General features: G+C 35.7%; 1 pseudogene; it reads right to left on the minus strand.

Annotated features, from left to right (window-relative positions):
• Positions 1-209: 209 nt before the first annotated feature.
• LOC149252426 (expansin-like B1) lies at positions 210-1,448 on the minus strand (annotated as a pseudogene).
• Between the last annotated feature and the right edge of the window lie 21,443 nt (positions 1,449-22,891).

Here is a 22,891-nt window from a genome sequence, read left to right on the forward strand (position 1 = left end):
AGAAGCGACTTCGAATCTAGAACACTCGAACTCCAAAATTCCTTTACACATTCCATATACAAATATAGAAATGAAACCTATTAATAACAGATCTTGCAGTCGGTAATATCTTAACATCAAAAACTAAATTAACAAACATCCTAACTTCACACTTTCTTTCTTACCAGACTACAATTTATGAGGATAGCAAGCCAAATCTACACCATGAGTTAATTGAGCTGAATGCCGGAGTCGTATATGGCCCCTGCCTTCCAGTTAGCCGGTATTACATGGGCGCTCGACACCCATTCCTCTCTCTTCCCATCACTAACCAGAAAGCGAAGAGAAAGAGCGCCCCTCGGAGGTGTTACTACGTCCCACACGGCCCCGTGGCTTCGGTACATAGCTTTCCAGTCGTACGATTCCTCCTGCGTTGCATTACATTACATTATATCACATCATTACATCTGCAACCGGGCTCGGTAATTGTCAATGAACTTTTTTTTTTAATTAGGAAGACTAATTTAGTTAGCATAGATAACTAGGAATGCAAAGAGAAATAAGTTTATAATTATGGAAATAACTACCTGTCTGACTTGAATAGCCAGAACGTCTTTTTGGCCAAGTACTCTGGAAAGTTGCTACTGCTATCGATCTTAAACATGAGATTGTAGCCCTCATATTGGCAAGGTATCCTGAAATCAAGTCATCAAATTGGTTGAAATATTCAACTGTGTGTCTGTGTGTATTTATATACGTTATTAATCTACTAATTCCTATTCTATGTACCGTTTATACTCGATATCCACCACACCCAACGATATGAGTTGGCTAACTTTGTCTGGACGGCCAAGCTTCGAATACCCATGAAGGCTCATGATGAAATCAGTTCGGTCGCCTTGCCCATAATCTGTCACAACAATTTTCACTCCTTCGCTTCTGCAGAGATCTGTATTGGTACATCTTACCTATAATTTTCATCAATATGAATTTGTCACACTAAAATTGAAATTCGTCCATAAACTTAAGATTGAAAAATCAGGTGATGAAGGTGGATAATTATAGTAGAATTTGTAGTAGCCAGTTATGAAATAGTTTTGATGATGATGGTTACCTTGTAGCAGGCACCGTATCCGGTTCCATTTCTGTATAACTGAGCGACAGCAGCTACATCACCTCCATTCAGATTTCTGCCAAAGAACCCATATCCACACGCTCCACCTGCAGTCACATTAATAGATACATATATCATCCCTCGTACATATATAGATAAGAGTAATAATATAGATTTGTGTGCATTGATGAATGCATTTACCTTCGGTTCCCAGGCCATCTGCACTGCTATAGTATGCGGCTCTTGATGTTACGTACGGTTCTGCTCTTGTGCCGAGACACATGACAAGGTTCTGCAATAACAGAATGTAAAGTAGCAGGCTGTAAGAGCATCTGACAGCCATTGGGGAAGCCATTGAAGTAAACACAAGACGAGGGACAAATTTTGGAAATGCTTAGAGAGAATACTCTGATTGAGTAAGAAAGCTGTGATTGTTGGAGAGTATTTATAGGTAACAAACCCACCATGGATAAATGAAGGGAAAGTCAAATTGTATGGATAAACTGCGACGGCATGGAATTCCACTAATGATCGTTTACCTTCCAAGCATGGAAATCTGCGGGCATTTTTATACTGGAAGCCGTCAAATTGTTATAGCAAAACCGCTGGCTTTTTTAAATTTCAGGGTAATCCCCGAGGATTTTTATAATTTTTATGTGGAAGTCGTTGAACTCTAGAAGTCAACTTGGGTTAATTTAACAAGATTTTCGATTCATACAGATCCACATACACAATAAGATAATATATAGGTGCTGGACACTGTATATATAAATGCAGCCACGGCAAACTAAATTCCCGTACGTAGGTGGCATCAAGAGACTCGACAACATCAGTAAACTCGCCAAGCTTGGCTTTGGCAAAGTTAGGTTTCCATATAAAAATGGCTGCGGATTTACGGAACAGTCATGTCATTCCGGATTTGCACATGCGGAATGTGGAAAGCAATGTGCTGAGCCACTGAGTTGCGTGGGAGGCGGTAACACCGTCAGTGGCCACGATCGGAACCGCCAGGAGTGGATGAAGGCCGCCAATGTAATAGCAGCCAACCAAAGGGTAGTTGCAATTTACGACTCTGGCAATGTTCTCCTTTATGATATAATTATGTGTCCACTAAATATTTGCTCAACAGCTTGAACTAATTTCAAATTTATAGTTTTTATTGGCGTCAAATTCTTATTTATGTGGTTTAAAATGAATTCAGTAGTAAAAAAATAAAGCATTTAAATAAAGTAAAATTTACAAACAAATCTCGCCAAATTTTAAAATATCTAATAGAGAGAATACTTTGTTATCAAGTGGACAATGGAGATATTCCGTTCAGATTATCCACCGTACAATCATTCGAATCATATTTTTATTTTATTGATTTTTGACAAATATAGAGATTCTGACAAATGACACTGGCGGGTCTCTACAGAGAAGCCATAGCTTACTCAATTGCTTGGGATGGTAAATTGTTGGAAAATAATATTGTGGTTGCAGATGCATATTATTAATTATGTCTTTTGCAAACAAATCACCTGGGATGGATGGTTCCCTAAATTTTGGAGTCTTTTTCTTCCCATAAAATTCACAATCTTTCTCTCGTTTGTTTGGAAGAATAAAATTTGACCTGGGAAAACCTCCGAGTGAGGCACTGGTCTAGCCCAGGTTACTGTGTACCATGTGGAAATGCTGCTGAGGATAATATTCATCTCTTCTGAACTTCTAATGAGGGATAATATTCATCTTTTCTGAACTTGTAATGAGGTATCCATTCTATGGAACCATTTGGAGCACAAAATTGGCCACCTGGGGTCATACATTTGGGATATAGAGCTTTGGTTGACATCCCTTCCATTTTCATTTGGGAAATAGGGAAATGGCACAACAACATCATATTCAACAATCATAGGGACCTGGAGTCGATTGTGCTAACAAGAATTATTCAAAATTCAAACTCTCTTTTACAATCCACCCCAAAACAACAACCCACTCGCTCCTTGGAAATTCTAGAGATGGTATATCTGACGGGTTACTTCGATAGGGCTTCACAAGATCACAAATGTGGATACCATGTTCACTAGGGAGCTGGCACTAGAACCAACACAAAGGCGGAAGTGATGGCTCTCTGGGGACTATTGGCTAAAGCAAATCAAGAAAATTTGGAGTTCGCTCAATAATCCCTCAATACAACACATTAGCAGGAAATTAAATTATGAGGCAGACAGAGTATCAAAACTTGGTTTGAATACTGAACTTGATGGTTTTCATGTGATCATTAAAATGCAGGAGGCATGGCATGAAGCTGGGATTTTCCCAAGCCCTGGATAATACTTGGATAACCCTATGCTACTCCTAAAATTTTCCTTTTTTGAAGATAGGAAGATGATCAGTTTACATAGTATCTTTTTTTTTGGTGAATTCTGTGGGAACACCTGAACAGCTCAGACGGTTGTTCCAGCAATATTTTTGTAAGACAATAGAAAACTATTTCGTATGATGTCTGAAAAATCTATTTGTAGGCGTAGACTTGTAATGAATTACTCCATGATTGAATATATAACTACTTTTTTCATCTGATAAAAAAAGAAGAAGAAGAAGAAAGAAAGAAAGAAAGAAGATTCTGCAAATGTAGAGATTTCATCGGACTTTTAATTTCATAAAAATAGAATATTCAACTTAACATAAAAAAACTGTTAACATTCTCGGAAATGTGCTAAAGCTCGTCATGTGAGATTTAACTTCTAACTCTCAAGAAAATAGTTGGAAATCAGTTATGCCTAGAAGGGGGAATAACCAAAAAGAAGAAAAATCCTCTTGCCATTGTTCAAGGAGGAATTTGGCAGAGATAGACCACAGGATATTTTCATGACTAGAGATAGATGTCATGAGGTGAAATCTGTACAAGAGTATTGTGGGAGAGAAAGACAATTGCTTCTGAAATTAGAACCAGTGGGAGAGAAAGATAAGTTTTTACCTAGTAAATTTGTAGGACACTTCTAAAACGGATCATGAGTTGAATTCTAGAAATAATTTTTCTGTTTTTTCCTCGCAGAGAGGAGTTGAGCTTGGGGGGAACAACTGTAGAAGCTAGTTCATGGTTGCGAGGAACATGGAAACCTTTTGCACATTTCTAGGGATCCATAGATAAGTAAATGATTGCTGTAATTTTATGATGTTTTATTAATGTTTGGAAAAGAAAAGATTTTATAAATGAGTTAAAAAATAGATGTTGAGCTAGTTCTGTAATAAATAGTTCATAGTGATTATATATATATATATATATATATATATATATATATATATATATATTATATATATATATATATATATCTTATGCTGATATATGCTTTTATTTTTCCTGATGGTATGAAGAAACTGTTTAATTATTATTTTTTTAAAGGGTTTATTAAGTGTTTTAATTATTAGTTTTTTCATTAATTATTAATCTGATGGTCTAAAATTTTTCAATCATTTAATATTTCATCCCGTGATACAGATTAGTACACAGTAGTAGTTAGGGAAATTGTTTCAAACAGAAACGCCTTAAGGCTTAATAAAATACGTTATTATCAAATAGCGAAAGAAAATATTTGCTTCTAATCATCCACTGTACAATCATTCATATTTTTATTTTATTGAGTTCTAACAAATACAGAAATTTCACCAGATTTTTAATTCCATGAAAATAGAATATTCCACTTAACAATGAAACTTGGACACGATAGATAAAAGCAGCAATTGTAACCCTCAAAGAGACTTTAGAATGATATATTTTGATTTTCCTTTGAAAATTATAAAGATTTCATCGTATTTTTTTATTTCAATAGAGTAAAAATTTCAACGGCCCATGTCCCAGTCTCAAGTAAAATTTAAGATAACATAATTTATTAAGAGAGAAATATTATATAAATTTTAAACCACTTTTATTTTATTAAAACTATTTTTTTTGTTATAAATATAATATCATCTATTTAATAATAAAATTTATTAAATTTAATATCATGAACATAAACCTGAGATCATAAGCATATAATGTTATGTTATAAGTATCATAATTATTAACAAAATTTAAAAGATTAAATTGAAAATTATAATTATAATGATAAATTATATTAAACAAGGCCGCATAGCTAGCATTCCCTGCCACTTAGTTTAATTATTGAATTTTGAAAGACATGAACCAACTCCCACATTTGAATAAGGGCTACAAAGTAGCTATAGCTACTTTCGTTTAGTTTAAATATAGTTAAATTAGAGTAAAAGCAATAAAAACAAATAAATATATATTAATAAAAATTACAATTACAATAAAAAGATAATTCATGATTGCATTATCTTTGGCTAGGCAAAGATAATAAGAACTTCATTTGTAGATGGTTTTCTTTATAAACTTTATTATCATATTTGTTCATTTTAATCTATTATTTATATAGATTTGAATGGAAAATTTATTTTTTTGACAAAAGGTACAACTACCTCTTCTGGAAATGCTCTCATGGGAAAAAACAGATGTGTGGTGTTCTATTAAAATATAGTTAAATTAACTTAGTTTAAATATAGTTAAATTAAAATATATGTTAAGGGAGTGGTGGAAAATTGGGTCTACCTAGCCAAATGTGAGACAAATATCACCTAGTTCTTGACTAAGGGAGCTTGAAGTACTCCAACAAATACATGGTTTTGACTTAATATTTCCAACTTCAAGTGAATTTTATATATGGTTTTATTATATTAAATAATTCAATAAATATTGTTTAGATAGTGGTTAAATAAAGTTTAAATGTTAAATCATTGAATGCGTTGGATTTAAAAACTATTCTATAATGATATTCCACATTACACATTGATGAAGGCTAGGTTATGATGCATGCACTAGATTATAATTCAAATCAATGAAATAAGCCTCTCCTTTCAAATTCTAGTTGATCGTTATGATATATTTAATTTTGTTTTTTATCCATTCTATAAAATGACTATTCTTTTATTGGATAAGTTATTTCACCTATTGGTTAGAATGACATTATTAGAGATAATGGTTACTAATTAACTCTTTATGTGCTGATTTTGGTATGGCGATCAATGGTCTATAATATTGATTGTTTGCTAAGGATGCGTTTTAGGATGGAAATTGATCATGTTAGCTATATTAATTAAATTCATAGACAACCATTAATGGTTGGGTCAATCAAAATATAGTCACTAATGCTGTAATTTTTAATGATAAATATTTAGACAATTTCTTAATTACTAACTGAATAAAATATAGATAAAAATTCATTAAATTAGAACTATCAACAATCATCAAATTAGAAACCATATAATATATTTTCCGAAAAATTTCTTAAAAGGAAAAAACTAAATTACAACCAATTTTATTATGAATAAATAGTTCCAATTTCATTACTCGCTAGTTAAAGTATTATATGGAAGAGATTAAAATTTAAACAAATAAGCCAAAAAAAACATTTTATTGTGAAAATAAGAAATAAATAAATAAATAAAATTACTGTGAAAATGAAAATTTAATATGGCAACTATTTATTTCATTTTTATACTTACTTTTAATGAAATTTTTTATTTTTAATATAAAAATTAAAAAAACATAAACAAACAATGTAAAAATTAATAACACATCAAAGTAACTTTGATGGAAGGGGAACTATGAATTTTTGAATCATTAATCACTTCTGTATTGCAGAAAAAACATTCAATAGCATTCTTGTCCTTTCTATCTTCAGTATTGCCTAACTGGATCCATCGACCACTAGGGAGAATTAAGTTTCAACGGTTCAATATTCTTATTGGCCGAATTAGACTAAATTGCAGAATTTTCGAATTCTTCAGCACGATTCGGCCAAATTTGGTAATTATGTTTTGTATAACATCATTAGATCTGTGACCAGGCCGATCAAAATTGCTCCGTTGGGGCGTGGGAAACACGGTGAGTTTTTGAGTGCCTTCCAGCTTCACCTCAATGACCACACAATGCTCCAAGTCCTCCTAGATGTTGCCCTTCAGATTCAAAGGAGCACCAGCAAGTGAAGGCCAATGGTAAGGCAGAGTTTCTAAGTTATTATGAGAGTTTCCTTGATGCTAGAAAGCACACGCCAACAGATCATATTAGCATCGCAGTTGAAGGAGGATGGTTTGAATATTCACAAGCCACTCACAGTACGAGGAAATTAATTGGCTATTGAACCTGACAAAGTTTTTAATGGCTACCTCTATTCATACATATTGATGTTTCTAGTGCTCCGTGTTGACAAATGAGCTTCCAGAGGGGATTTTTGGTACAAAACGCATGGGTATTTGGTTCTTGAGAGGCTTGGCCACTGGGCTTATCAGTTTCCTTTGCGAGGATTGACTCCCATATTTTGTCACCTAATTAGATGGTGAATATAGTATTACATGGTTCTCTTGCCAAGGTGCCACTTCAATTTTTTCTGCATGTACAATGGTTCTCTCATGTGGGTTCTTGTGGAATTGTCGTAAGGGGATACAGGCACAAACTGGTTCTAGAAACAAACAACGTTCTATTAAAACATCCTCCCTGCCACCCGCTCTTTCTTTGGATAATGTTGTGCTTGTTAACATAATTACAAATCTACAGAAGAGACCTTTAATTGGCCTATGGTATTTTGTTGATATTAGTGACTCAGATATGAGAGATTGGGTGGGGAAAAAATGGAAAACCATGATGGGTTACATGACGACTGTCGTTCCGCTTCTGAAGGGATGGTACAATTTCCATTTTCTAAGTTAGGAGGTCTTAGAAAAAATCAAATTGCTGCCATGGATTAACGAAAAGAGCTTCCTCACGTTGCACCACTGGTACATTGGGTATAATTCACTCCACAATACACCCCATAATAAGCTCATTTGGGTGAAACTTCCCAGCCTTCCCATTGAACTCTAGATGAAACAAGTCTTGATGGACATTGGAAATGATATAGGCAAATTTGTGTACATGGACCCTTGTTGTTTGGGTGCACAGGACAAAAGGGTGGCCTAGATCCTAATTGAGAAAGAATATCATGGTAGGCATTTATTCTAGGGGGATACACATTTGTCTCAGGGATTAGACTTTTGGCGAGTTCCTTTTTGGTGCTCACACTACCACCATACTGGGCATCTGTTGGCACAATGCCCTTGTATGGGGCAGTCTACTACATGGCAGACCCATCATCAGTCACCCAAGGGGTCGTGATGGTGGAAGCGGTCCTTCACCAAACATTCAGAAGGCTATCCCTTCCCGAAGGCAACATGCAGGTATTCCACGTAATACTTTTCCGCATCACTCTTATACTCTAAACTCTTCCTTAAATGGATCTTCGCCTATTATGGTTCCGTCCTCCCCATTATAATCCCTGAAGACGGATTCTCAAGATCAATCTAGCCCTGCTAATCAACCCTGAAAATCCACTCAAGTTGCCACTCCTCCCCATCTGGACATTCTGCCACCCCACCTGATGCTTGGCCTTCCTTCCACCTCACATATCTTGTACGTTCCATCCTTTTCACCTTCATTATTTGCAAACAGGGGTAAAGGGCCAAGGACCAGCACCACCCCACCTAACTCACCACTAAACTCTCCTACAAAATCTATCAGTAGTGACCTAGATTTTCTACTCAATAGGAAATCCATGGACTTACGTACTCTCACCATCCACAAACTTGATGGATCGCCCACTGCCCACATCAGTCCTACATCAGCTTGTAACATTACTGTCAGACGCACTCAAAACCGCGGGAGCAGACATTTTAGGGGATGACCTAGACCTAAACCAAACCCCTTCACCTCCCCCATGGACAGTTTTTTGGTTGATGTTCCTATTACTGACATCACCCCCTCATGGGGCCTTAGAGCACAGCAACTCAAGATGGCATCCCCATGACATTCATCCTTTCCCTGAATATACAGGGATTGGGGGCTGCCTTGAAATTTCGATCCCTCAAGAGTATTTTTGTCTCTCTTCGTCCTTCTATCATTTTTCTACAAGAATCTATGCACTATGTCCCGCATGTTATATTATATTTCAGGAAAATGTTCGCAAATTGGCACATATTCGCCACCACGGCTGTTGGGCTCTTTGGTGGTTTTGTGGCAATCTGCGACCCTATATGGGTCTATCTCAAAGCTTACAGTTGTTTCGCGGGAATTCTACTTGAGGGTCACATCCAGGGCTTGGAAGGACGCATACATATTCTAAATACATATGCTCCTTACAAGGAACAGGCCATTTTCTGGGATCGTCCTTTCTCCTCTAGGATTATGCAACTTACCTCCCTCATCATCGTGGGAGATTTGAGTTGCACTATTGCCTTGGAGGAAACTTGGGGTCGAACCAAAAGACTTGATCCACTAGCGGGAATGTTTAGGGACACCCTTCTTACATACAATTTGTAGACATCTATCCGGAGGTTATGGTCCCTACATGGGACAATGGGCAGGAAGTTGCAGCATATTTCACCAAGAGACTGGATCGCTTTTTAATTCATGAAAATTTGATTGACCATCTGGGGAGGTACAGAAAAACATCATCAGAAATTTCTTATCCAACCACAGGCCTATTACTGTGGCTTGAAAGAAGCCTCTAGTGTGTCCTGGAATGCCTTTCATATTTAATAGAATTTGGTTAGAAGATTTGGATTTCAACACTCTGGTTTGGGAATCTTGGAACTGTGGGAGTGTTACTGGTTCCTCACCCATGGATCATATCCTTGATAAACTATAGTCTCTCCGTGGAGTGGTGATATCTTGGCAGAAAAATAAAAATATATCTATGAAAAGAGAAATTAGCGATATTCAAAGTGAAAAGGATACCCTTCTCCCACTTATGGCCTCCGACAACCTTCTTGCTTCCATCCGAATTCACATTCGAGAACTAGAGATTAAAAGAGATCGTGTCTTAGATATTGAAGAAGCCTCCTGGTGCCTGAATAGCTGGGTTTTCTGGATCAAGGAGGGAGACAAAAACACCAAATTTTTCCATCGATTTTCAAACCATATGCATAATATAAACTCTATTTGGGGAATTTCAGATGATGCGGGGGCATATATCCACTCACAAGCTAATATCTCAAAAGTTGCCACCTTACATTTCAAAAAAACTTATGAAAGGAATGACAACATTGTGGCAAAAGACCTCATCTGGGGGATCGAACATCCCCTGATTATGTTTGACCAGGACTCGAATGAGGATCTTTACAGATGCATCTAAGAAGATGAACTTCTCTACATCCTTAAATCTTTTAAAGGGGACAAAAGTCTTGGACTAGATGGGTGGACCGTGGAGTTGTTCACACATTTTTTTGATCTTTTCAAACAGGTTCTCATTCATATGGTGGAGGAATATAGAATACCCGGGTATGTACACCACCGCATCAAGTTGACCTACATTGCTCTCATCTTGAAGCGCAATCCTCCAAACTGTTTTGATGACTACAAGCCTATCTCACTATGCAATCTTACCTATAAGATTATCTCCAAAACCATAGCAGGTCGTCTGAGGGACACTCTCTCTTGCCATATATCCCCACAACAACATGGTTTTTTGAAAGGTCGTCAAATTCATGTCGCGGTTGCAAATGCACAGGAATGTCTGTGTTCTATCCATACAAAAAACTTTAATGTTGCTATTCTACGGGTTGATCTCAAAAAATCTTTTAACAGTCTTGATTGGGGATACCTCAGGCTTGTCCTTTTTAAAATAGGTCTACAATCAAAGTGTGTGGACTGGATTATGGCATGTGTTATCAATGTTGATTATTCGGTGATCATAAACAGGTATCCTTCTAAATTTTTCTGGGCTGAGCGAGGTCTCACACAAGGATGCTTGCTTTCGCCTTTGTTATTCATTCTTGCTATTGACAGTCTCAGCTTGCACATCTCAAAGGCTGTCGAACGAGATCAATTTCAAGCTCTCAAGATAGGCAATAATATCAACATCTCACATGGTTTCTTTGTCGATGACGTATTGATTAAGGGTTATTAAACGTCAAATATAGCTTTTTGCGGCACTAATGAAAGACTGTTGTTCTGTTTGTACATGGACGCCTAGCCACAGGGCATAAACAGTGTCCTCTACGAGGATGGACTCGACGAATCCATGCTGAACTCTGTCTCTTCCTCGTTAGATGGTGTTGTCATTTTTATTTTTACAGAATCCTCATATCATGTTGGCATCTTTTTACTGTCCGATGTGGCATCGGTTCTATCTATTTTCATATCGAGTTTTTTCCCACATAATATATCATTGAATATATGAACTATCTTTTTATTTTTTTATGTAGGGCGCTTGTATCTACAGCTACCCTCTTACCTCTGCCAATTTAGATATGTTTCTTGAATATTTTTATTTTTTTCTAAAAGGTTTTACTTGTTGTATATGTACTTCTCCCCTTGTACTGTAGAAATTATCATCACAAAGGTGATCTGTATATTCCAACATTTCTAGCAAGACTTATGTTTGAACATTAGACGGCATATGTACATCTCATTATTCTGATATCAATATAAAATTATGCTTTTTTCGAACTGAGAAACAAATAAATATATCAGATTGCTGTGCTCATCACCATGAATTTTGTTTTTAATTGGGAGGACTATTTTAATTACCATAGATAAGTAGGAATGCAAAGAGAAATAAGTTGATTATTATGTAAATAACTACCTATCTGCCTTGAATAGCCAGAATGTCTTTTTGGCTTACCTGATACAAAAATAGCAATGCCAAACACTCTGGAAAGTTGCTACTGCTATCGATCTTAAACATGAGATTGTAGCCCTCGTATTGGCAAGGTATCCTGAAAACAAGTCATCAAATTCGGTGAATTCTACTCTGTGTGTGTGTGTGTGTTTATATACGTTATTAATCTACTAATTCCAATTCTATGTACCGTTTATACTCAATGTCCATGCCCCCAACGATATGATCAGTTGGTTAGCTTTCCCTCTGCGCGCAAACTGAGAGTAGGCATGAAGGCTCACGATGAAATCAGTTTGGTCGCCTTGCCCGTAGTCTATGACATCTTTATTGGTACATCTTACCTATAATTTTCACTCTTTCGCTCCTGCAGAGATCTTTATTGGTACATCTTACCTATAATTTTCATCAATATGAATCTGTCACACTAAAATTGAAATTCATCCATAAAATTAAGATTGAAAAATCAGGTGATGAAAGTGGATAATTATGGTAGAATTTGTAGTAGCAAGTTATGAAATAGTTTTCATGATGATGGTTACCTTGTAGCGGGCACCGCATCCAATGCCATTTCTGTATAATTAAGAGACGGCAGCTACATCACCTCCATTCTGATTTTTGTGACAAAACCCATATCCACACGCTCCACCTGTAGTCACATTAATAGATACATATATCATCCCTTGTACACAAATTGATAGGATAATAGTAATAATATAGATTTGTGTGCATTGATGCATTCATTTACCTTCAATTCCCAGGCCATCTGCACTGCTATAGTATGCGGCTCTGGATGTTATTAACATTAATATTGATAAATAGGAATAATAATATTTATTTTCTAATAATTAATAATATTAATATTAATAAAATTTAAAAAAATTATTCACTTTAACACTATAATTAAAATTATTGATTAAAAATATTAATAATGTGAATAATATTGCTAATATAAAATTATTAATAATTAATAATAATTAAATTTTATTATTTACATAATATTAAAATTTTAATTAATATAATAATCTAATCTATTCAAAACAACAGGGTATGGAACTAGCATTAAAATTTAAATTAGGTTTAATGAGTATATTGTTACAACATTGAGTGTATAGTAAAGTTTAAATTAGATTTAAAAATAATATAATAATAATAATAACAACAACAACACTATTAATTATTATGTAACATTAATATTAATAAATATCAATATAAATAATGAAAATAATTTAGTTTTTTGGGTTTATAATTTAATCTTTTGGGCTTATAATAGTAATAATCCCTTGAGTCAAAATATTAATTATTAGGGTTTACTAATCCCTTGGGTTTTTAATATTGAGCCCCTGGATTTGTTCATCACTTAGGTTTGATGATCGCTTGGGTTTACTAAATCTTTGGGTTTATAATATTAAATGCTTGGGTTTATTAGTCACTTGGATTTATAAGATTAATAATTTATTGGGTTTATAATTTAATTACATTATGACAAAGATTTGTCAATATTAAAAACAACCATGTGGAACATCACATTGTGACAAAGATTGTCTCAATATGAAAATTGATCATGGTCAACTATCTATATTTTAGGTTTTGTAATATTTATCTTCGCGTTTAATATGTTGGGTTTATAATATTAATCCCTGTGGTTTAATATTATTCCCTTGGGTTTATATACCTTAGCGTTTAAAATATTGGTTCCTAGGATTTATTAGTCCGCGACGTTTTTAATATTGATCCCCTAAGTTTGTGTATCCCTTAGGTTTATAGTATTTATCCATTGGATTTATAATATGTATCCCTTAGTTTTATAATATGTATCCCTTGCGCTTACTAAATGCTTTAGTTTATAATATTAAACCCTTGGGTTTATAATATTAAACCATTATGTTTATTAGTCCCTTGACTTTATAATATTAATAATTTCTTGGGTTTATAAGTTAATCGCGTGTGTTTATAATATTAATAATCATTTGGGTTTATTAATCCCTTGAGTTTTTAATATTGATCTCTTGGGTTTGTTGATCCCTTAGGTTTAAAATATTTATCCCTTAGGTATATTTATCCATTGGGTTTATGATATTTATCCCTTGGGTTTAGTAATTCCTAGGGTTTATAGTATTAAACCCTTAGGTTTATTAATCCCTTGTGTTTATAATACTAGTAATTGTTTGGATTTATAATTTAATCACACTGCGACAAAGTTTTGTGAATATGAAAATCAACCATGGTGGAATGTCACACTGTGACAAAGATTGTCTCAATATGAAAATGGACCATCGTCAACCATGTTTATTTTAGGGTTTGTAATATTTATCTTAACGTTTATATATGTTGGGTTTATAATATTAATCCCTTGGTTTTAATATTATTCCCTTGGGTTTATATACCTTGGTGTTTAAATTATTACAGTGATAGAAAGCTTTGACCAAAATCAATCACCGCTCACCTGTACTTAATTGGAAACTGACGAATTATTCGCATACCGAACCGAATCAGCGAATTTCCGAATTTTTTTTGCCGGTACCGCCGAAATTGGTAACTATGGTTTATATACATTATTAATCTACCAATTCCAATTCTATGTATTGTGCCCACCGTGCCCAACGAAATGACTTGGCTAGCTTTCCCTATGCGCGCAATGTGAGAGTAGGCATGAAGGGTCATGATCAAATTAGTTCAGTCGCCTTGCCCGTAATCTGTCACAACAATTTTCACTCCTTCGCTTATGCATAGATCTTTATTGGTACATCTTACCTATAAATTTCACTCATTCCAGTTATGAAATAGTTACCTTGTAGCGGGCACCGCATCCGGTGCCATTTCTGTATAACCAAGTGACGACAGCTACATCACCTCCATTCATATTTCTGCAACAAAACCCGTATCCACACGCTCCACCTGCACTCACATTAATAGATACATATATCATCCCTCGTGCACAAAATGATAGGATAATAGTAATAATATAGATTTATGTGCATTGATGCATGCACTTACCTTCGGTTCCCACTGCTATAGTATGCGGTTCCCACTTACAAGGTTCTGCAACAACAAAGTGTAAAGTAGAAGGCTCCGAACAGAGCTGTAAGAGCATCTGACAGCCATTGAAGTAAATATAAGACGAGTGAAAAATCTTCGAAATGCTTAGAGGGAGAATCTACTGATTGACTGAGAGAAACCTGTGATGGTTGACAATAAAATGTAGGAGAGTATTTATAGGTAAAAAAACCCTTAGGTCAAATTCTATGGATAAACTTCGATGACATGGAACTCCACTTACGCTCGTTTATCTTCCAGACATGGTAATCTCCAGGCGTTTTTATATTGAAAGCTGTCAAATTTTTGTAGAAAGCCGCAAGCATTTTTATAGTTCTCAGGGTAATGCCCAAAGGACTTTATAATTTTACATGGAAGTCGTGGAACTTTTGAATGTTAGAGAATAATATTAACTATTTTTTAGGTGTCAAAACTATTATTCTCAGCATTTTAGTTTAGTTTTACTTAGTCCGATTTAAGTCAAGTTTAACTCCAATCATTTATTGCTCATGTTTCCAATGTAATCTTATTTAAGTACTAAAGTCAATCATGTTTTTAATGTAATCTTATTTAAGTGATTTTTAATACTTAGAAAAGCAAATCCTCTTCTCCATAGATTTGTTCCCTTCAATTTTTGTTATAGTATCAGAACTTAGATTATGTAAAACTCTTTGACAGAGTAGAAGAGATCAGCTTAGTTTGAATAAGACTCCCTATGAGAGTAGCAAGGTAAGTGAAGTGAGGGAAGCAGAGATAGAGCGTAAGATTCTTTTGAAAGAGCAATAAAAATTTGAAGAAACTTGCGAAGAAGCAGAAGGGAATGAACCTGTTCTGAAGAAAATGGTTGAGATTTTTTTTAAAAATCGAATTGCATCAGCATCAGAAAAGTTAATCCATAACGCAACCCAGAAATTTAATAAAAGTGTTAGGCGTTGTAATGCAACAAAGAAGTTTGAAGATTCCCGATAGTCGAATTCTATTAACGCCACCACGAATTCTGTTGACGCCACCACGAAGAACAAAAGCCTAAATAGTGGTCTTCATACGAAGGAGCTCACATAGTCGTCAAATTTGTTTTCAAAAGTCTGCATGATCTATCTGTGGTAAGTCGTGAAGGTTAAAAATTTTGCACTAAAAGTCATGTCAATGCACGAACAATCAAAGCCCGCCTGAGAATGCTTCAAAAAAAAATCATGAAAGTTCTTACGAAAAGAGCTTATAAAATGTTCTTTGAAGGCTCTTATAAAAGGTATTTTTTTTTAAGGTTTTATATGTTATACCAGTCCTTATAAGACCATTTCAAATGAACAATTTTATTTAAATTTTCATGATAATATTTTTTTTTAGAAAAAGATAAAGTGAAGTGGTGCATTTGAGTTAAATCAAAAGAATTGAATAATTATTTGAGATTTTTTGGGAAGAGAAAGAGTGAAGATCTTTTTTTGTTTCTTACAAAAATATGGAAGTTACGAAAGAGTAAAAAGTATTGGGCAAGTAGTGTTCAAACTGTATGTGAAACAAAGGCCGGGTAGAAATGGGAAAAGCTAAGAGGTTAAGAAGGTCAAAACAACAACAAGTGATGTTGGATATCTGTTTAGATCTGGAAGTGAAGAGGAAAAATGATGCCTTTGCATTGAAATTCATAAAAGAATCTGTCGATGATAGCATTCTTCCCTTGATCTTAGAAGCTAAGACAACTTAGGAGGTTTTGGATACACTTGGGAGGAGTTTTAGTGTAAAGGGGAGCATTGAAGTTGAAGGTGGATCTACAGCAAGAGATCTACAAAAAGATGAAATTTTAGTGAATCCCACTGTGCTCAGTCACAAGTGGATGATGAGTGAAGAATTTGCAGAAGAAGTAGAAAAGGAGCACGAAGAAGCTTGTGAATCCCACTATGCATAGCCACAAGTGGATGAAAATTTGGTGATTCCAACAACGGTGCTTGTTTATGAAATTATGATAAATTCAGCAACAAAGCTTGTTGAAGACAATTTGGTGAATCCAACAAAAGAGCTTGTTGAAGACAATTTGGTGAAGCCAACAACAGAGCTTGCTAATGAAATTTTGGTGAATCCAGCAAAGAGCTTGTTGATGACAATGAAACTATCATTGGAGCAATCAATACTATGGTGAATCTAACCAAAAATATTTCTAATATAAAATTTGATGAATAATTGTTGGCTAATGATGAATGTTTGTAGGTGATGCAGCAAAAACATCATATAGACGTGATGTTATTCAGTGTGAAAAACCCAATTGAGTCATTGGAAGACAACCTGTTTGCAGCAACACAGATTAGTAAAGAAGTCAAAGAGACAAAGACAGAAACTGAGGAAGAGGCAAAGAAAGAATCCCACAAAAGAAAATAGAGACAAAGGAAGAAGCAGAGCTAGAAGTGCAACAGAAGGAAGCTCTCATTACAGAGAAGAAGGAACAAAACCAATGTGGTTCTACAAATATTTTTAATTCCAATGTTGATTTTCAGTGTGCAGGTAAAAAAAACGATTATGAAGAAGAATGAAATTTCCTTGAAGCATGGCTTGCAACACCATGCCTTGAGAAAGTCTGCAGAGCAGTTGCAGAAATGAACCTTCAAGACAACATTAATGATGAACAAATTAATTAAATTTTCAAGTATTGGAATTTTGAAGAGATGAAGTTATATTATGGTCTGATGTTGCAGCGGATTGATGATGAAAAACACACTACAAAAGATAATATGTGGCAACAACCCACATACAACTCATTTTTTGAAGAAGTTCGAGATATTCTCTGACACCCTGAAAAAATGGAAGACTTGCACTCACAAATGAAGAAACTGAGGTTTGAAAGATACAACAGAGAGAAAAAGTTGACACAATTTAGAGGCTATAGGATCTGGAAAAGGAGAAGAAGAAAATTTGAAATCAATTTTTAAATTGTAAACCTAGCTAAGACACAGACCAACAGGTATCTTAATTGAATTTTTTATGTGGTTGTAATTAAGGGGGAGTGTTGGAGAATCTAATCCCAACCACCTGCTAGGTGTCAAAACCATCCCTCCAAGTGTCCTAGTTCAGTTTCACTTAATCCAATTTAAGTCGAGTTTAACTCTAGTAATTTATTACTGATGTTTCCAATGTATTCTTATTTACGTGATTTGTAATACTAGGAAGAGCAAGTCCTCTGCTCCATAGTTTTGTTCCCTTCAATTTTTGTCGTTGAAGTCAACTTGGGGTACTTTAACAATATTTTTTATTAATATAGATCCACATACACAATAATAAAATATATAGGTGTTGGACACTACATATACTTATAGACACTAAATTTCGATATGTATGTGACACTAAGAGGCTCAACAACATTAGTGAACTCCCCAAGCTTGACTGTCTACAAGTTAGGTTTCCATATAAAAAAGGTTGCGGATTTATGGAACAATCATGTCATTCCGGATTTCCACACTTGGAATGTGGAAAGAAATGTGTTGAGCCACTGAGTTGCGTGGGAGGCGGTAACACCTTCAGTGGACACGATAAGAATCACGAGGAGTGGATGATGGCCACCAATGTGATAGCAGCCAATGAGAGGCTAGTTTCAATTTACAACTCTGACAATGTTCTCCTTTATGATATAATGTCCACTGAATATTTGCTCAACAACTAACTACACCACTTGTGTTATTGGTTGCTAGTTAGTGTAATCATTGCATGTACAATTTGCTAAGTAATGACATTGTTTAATCATTAGAGGTTTTGGAGGTTTTGGTTCGAATTTGTAATTGTTTTTGTCACATCTTTATTTTTGTTATTTAAATTAGGTTTTAGCTATATATATTTTTTTTCAGATAAGAAAAAATGTTGATTTTATTATGTAGACAGTGAAATCAGTACATTGAGTTCCATGTGGATGCGTCATATGAAGTGTATATTGTCTCCCAATATATCAGTAGCCCAAGGGAAATGTCAAAATAGTTGTTGTCCAGAGAGAGTACATACCATGTCTCCATAATAAAAGCCATAGCCAAAACAAAAAAGAAGGGAGTACATATATCATAATCTTCCAAGATATAGTCCAAATGTATGATGAAAACATGTGCCCATTGTGCAGCCTGTAGTGGAAACAACACAAGAAACAAAAATAGTGGAGAAAACAGTGGAGACAAAGGTCAGGGAAATGGTGTAAAACCTGCATCTAGCTAGCATCCATCCACCTCTAGAGTGATATGAAACTACTCCAGTGATTCAAGGAGAACTTGCTTAGGTAAAGAATTTGCAACAGTGTTGTGTTCTCTATGTGAGTGTTGAATAGAAACGCCCAGTATTGTGTTCTACAGGTTCTTGATGTGCATCTTCCAGCCCTAAAGATGTGGATGTGAAATGTGTGAGGATCCCAAGATATGATTGATGATGGCTTGGGAGTCTCTGTATATGTTGATGTTGTGGATGTCTAGAAACTCCGCGAACCAGAGCAACCCCCAAAGCACCATAGCCTCTGCCTTCATGTTAGTCCCCCCTTCGCCCCCCTAGTGGATTCTATATTGTCTTTTGTTTTCCACGCATATCCAAATCATGCAATCACATCTTCCACCCTATTCTACACCGTCAAAAAGACCAACAAGGTATGTAATAAAAGGATCATCAGTCCCATGAGACCCCACAGTTGGTTGACCCAGTGGTCATTGTAGTGGATCCATATCAATGTGTATGTTATCTATGATCCTGTCAACACTAAGATATTTGTGATCAAATATAATGTTGTTTCTAGCTTTCCAGATCTTCTAAAAAGTGAGCATCGAGATCACATACTGATGCATATTCTGGGTACTCCACAAATGTAAACATGTATTAATGGAACAATGGTCAATGTATGCAAAGGAGAGAATGACAGACAAACCGTGCCAAATCTGAACTGTAATAGGACATCTTAAGAGAATTTGGAAATTGTCCTCCTCCTCCTGCGAGAAAAATACACAAATACCAGGTCCCATTCGGCCCCTCTTCAAGTTCTCCCAAGTGAGTGTCTTATTCTGCCAAATTAGCTAGGTGTAAAGAATAATCTTGTGTGGTATTTGTACATTCCAGAACTTAGTGAACCTACAGTGGTCATGGTATTCAAGTGTACGGCAACAGATATAATTGTAAGTATCTGCCACAGAGATGGAACCATTTTTAATGATACCATCCCATCCAATCTGATCTCCCAGATTATATTTGTATATCCCAGCATTTCAGATCTTAGCAAAAATGTTCCTCCATGTCTCAGCCAAGTCCTCCCACAGACCCAGTTCTTCTGCCTCCTTCCAAATCAGCCTATTTCCTGACCAAGTTCGTATGGTTCCGCTATGTAATGTCTATGCAGTTCGACCCCAAGGATCTTGTCCCTCCCAATGATGATGTCCTTCCCAAATCCCATGTTCTAGTAGATCCTTTCTTTGAACCAATGCCGAACTATATTAAGGTTATTCCATATAGCAAATTCGTATGCCTTGCCAACTAGTCCCTCTCTCAACCTGTGACAAATCTTAATCTCCTTAAGATATTTTGTCTTGATGATCTCGCTCCAAATACATGTGCCAAGTAGTCCCCACCATAGAGATTTTATGAGAAGTGCCCACCCAAAAAGCTTTATGTTCAATATGCCCTAGCCCTCCATAGCCTTGGGTCTAGTGATCTTGTCTAATTTAACCATATGGTATTTATGATTTGTTTTAGATCTAGCCCAAATGTATCTAGAAATAACACCGTTAATATGTTTAATGATGGATGCCGGTATGCAATATAGGTGTGTCCAATATATTGCCAGTTGTTGTAGTACTGAATGTAAAGTATGACTCTGCTTCCAAGTGTAAGACATCTGTGTGCCCATCCTGATATCTTCTTGTGGAGTCTATCCATAATCAATAGCCAGTCTTGGTTACGATAATTATTGGGCTGGATTTTGTATCCCATATACTTCAAACCATCACCAATCGATATAACTCTCACCCCAAATGGGTTAGAAATATATGCAATATCCTCTTGCTTACCTTCCCCATATAATATTTCTGACTTGTCCTTATTCATGTACATCCCAGATGTGTTGCCAAACCTGTGAAAAATGTTATGAAGAGAAGTCCACATATATCTTGATATGATCCCAAATGTAAGTATATCGTCAACAAAAAAATTGTGCGAAATCCTTATATTCCACCCCATAGGCAAAGGCAGATATACACCCCTATGCGAAGCATGTTTAATTTTGTGGTTGAGTCCATCCATGATCAATATAAATGGTAGAGGGGAGAGCGATCACCCCTGTCTCAGCTCAAGTCCAGGCCCGAAGAAGCTATTCGAGTATCCATTAATGAGGACAACAAATCTAACAGCTGTGACAAATGCAACTGCATCGTGAATAAGTCTATCTTGTAGAAATTTGTATTGTTCCAAAGTGATGAACTTAGAGAGAGTGTTTTTAATACGGAGAGAAATGATTTTAGAGATCAATTTTTATATCAAATTACAAAGTGAGATGGGCCTATAGTCCTGGAAATTCTGTAATTCATTCTTCTTAGGGATAAGAGCAATATATATGGAGTTGATATCGTATGTGATGCTCCCTTCCAATCCAGAATGCTCCACCATTTGAACCAGTTCCTGTCCCATAAGATCAAATAAGTGTAAGAAAAGTTCTACAGTCCATCCGTCTGGTTGAGGGCACTTGTCTTTGGAGAAATATTTCAATACAGAGTGGACCTCCTGCAATTCGACTGCCTTGTACACTTCTTGGTTCCTATCTTCATCAATCATGTTGGGGTAACATTCAGATGCCCAAATCTAGTCCTCAATATTCACATTTCCTCTACTGCAATATGCCTTCTCAAAGCATGCAACCATTGCATGTTGAATCTCCAGAAGGGTGTGAACCTCGTAGTCATTGGAATCCTTAATTTTCCAAATGGAATTTATCTGCCTTTTATAGTTTGCATACATGTGGAAAAACTTCATATTTCTATCCCCCTCCTTTAGCCATATAGCCATGCTCTTCAATGTCCAAGGCACTTACTATATGTGGATGATATGTTGTTTTTTCTTCTCCGGTGCGTTGATATTATTGATAATTGCATTGGATGGATTTACCAAATCCAACTTCCAGCCCAGTACCTCCAGCTCATTGTGTATCACATCTAGCTCCATGCACAGCTTCTGTATTTTACATCTTTCCCAAATTTTGACCTTCCTTTTGAGATCATGTAATTTATGTACCATATCCGCATAGGTGATGATTCCGTAATCCTGAATTACGACCATGTATCTTGTACCAACTTGTCAAATTTAAGATCCTCGAGAGAGATATGGTTAAATTTAAATGGAATACCCATCCCAGATTGTGCCTTCCTCCAAATAAGTGTGATGGACAGGTGATCCGAGATGTAAGACTTCAGGATGGAGGTCTGCACAATACCCATTCTCTCCAGTATTTCATCCTAAATAAGAAAATAGTCCAGTCTCTTAGCAATATTATGTGAATGGGATCTCCCATTATGCTAGGTTGGAACCATCCTCTGTGACCGGATATCTATCAAATTGCATTCCCATAAGATAGCTTTAATTTTATCCGCCAGTGTGTCCATTCTAGTGTTCTACCACCAGCATTCCTCCAGTGCTGTGGTGGAATTTAAATCCCCCACAACAATAAGTGACTCCAATTTCAAAATCTTAGTCTCCATGAGTCTGTCCCAAAAGCCGCAACGATCGTTGTAAGGATCATATATGTTAAGGATCCTGAAATGTCCCGCCAGTCCTCTCAATGTGCCTAGATAATAATATTCCTGCAAAAAAATTGTATGGATTGAATCCGACCCACCTTGGATCCCACAAAGCAACCGGTTTGCCAGAATGGCCCATAGAATCCATAGTCACCATGTGCCAAGTAGGAAACATATTACTTAAGTAATCAAGTGCAATATGGGAAAGAATCATCGTTTACTATAAGAGAATGATGGAAGGGTGCATAGAAAAGAAAATTTCTCTTGGGCAAGAAATTTGTGCGAGTCCCCAAGACCTTGCATATTAAGTGATAGGCAAATATTCATGTTAAAAAGGCTTTAGG

The sequence above is a fragment of the Pinus tabuliformis genome, chromosome 7, assembly GCF_031772625.1.
Source record: "Pinus tabuliformis cultivar Carrire ecotype Pingquan chromosome 7, CPIR1, whole genome shotgun sequence".
NCBI classification, from domain to species: domain Eukaryota; kingdom Viridiplantae; phylum Streptophyta; class Pinopsida; order Pinales; family Pinaceae; genus Pinus; species Pinus tabuliformis.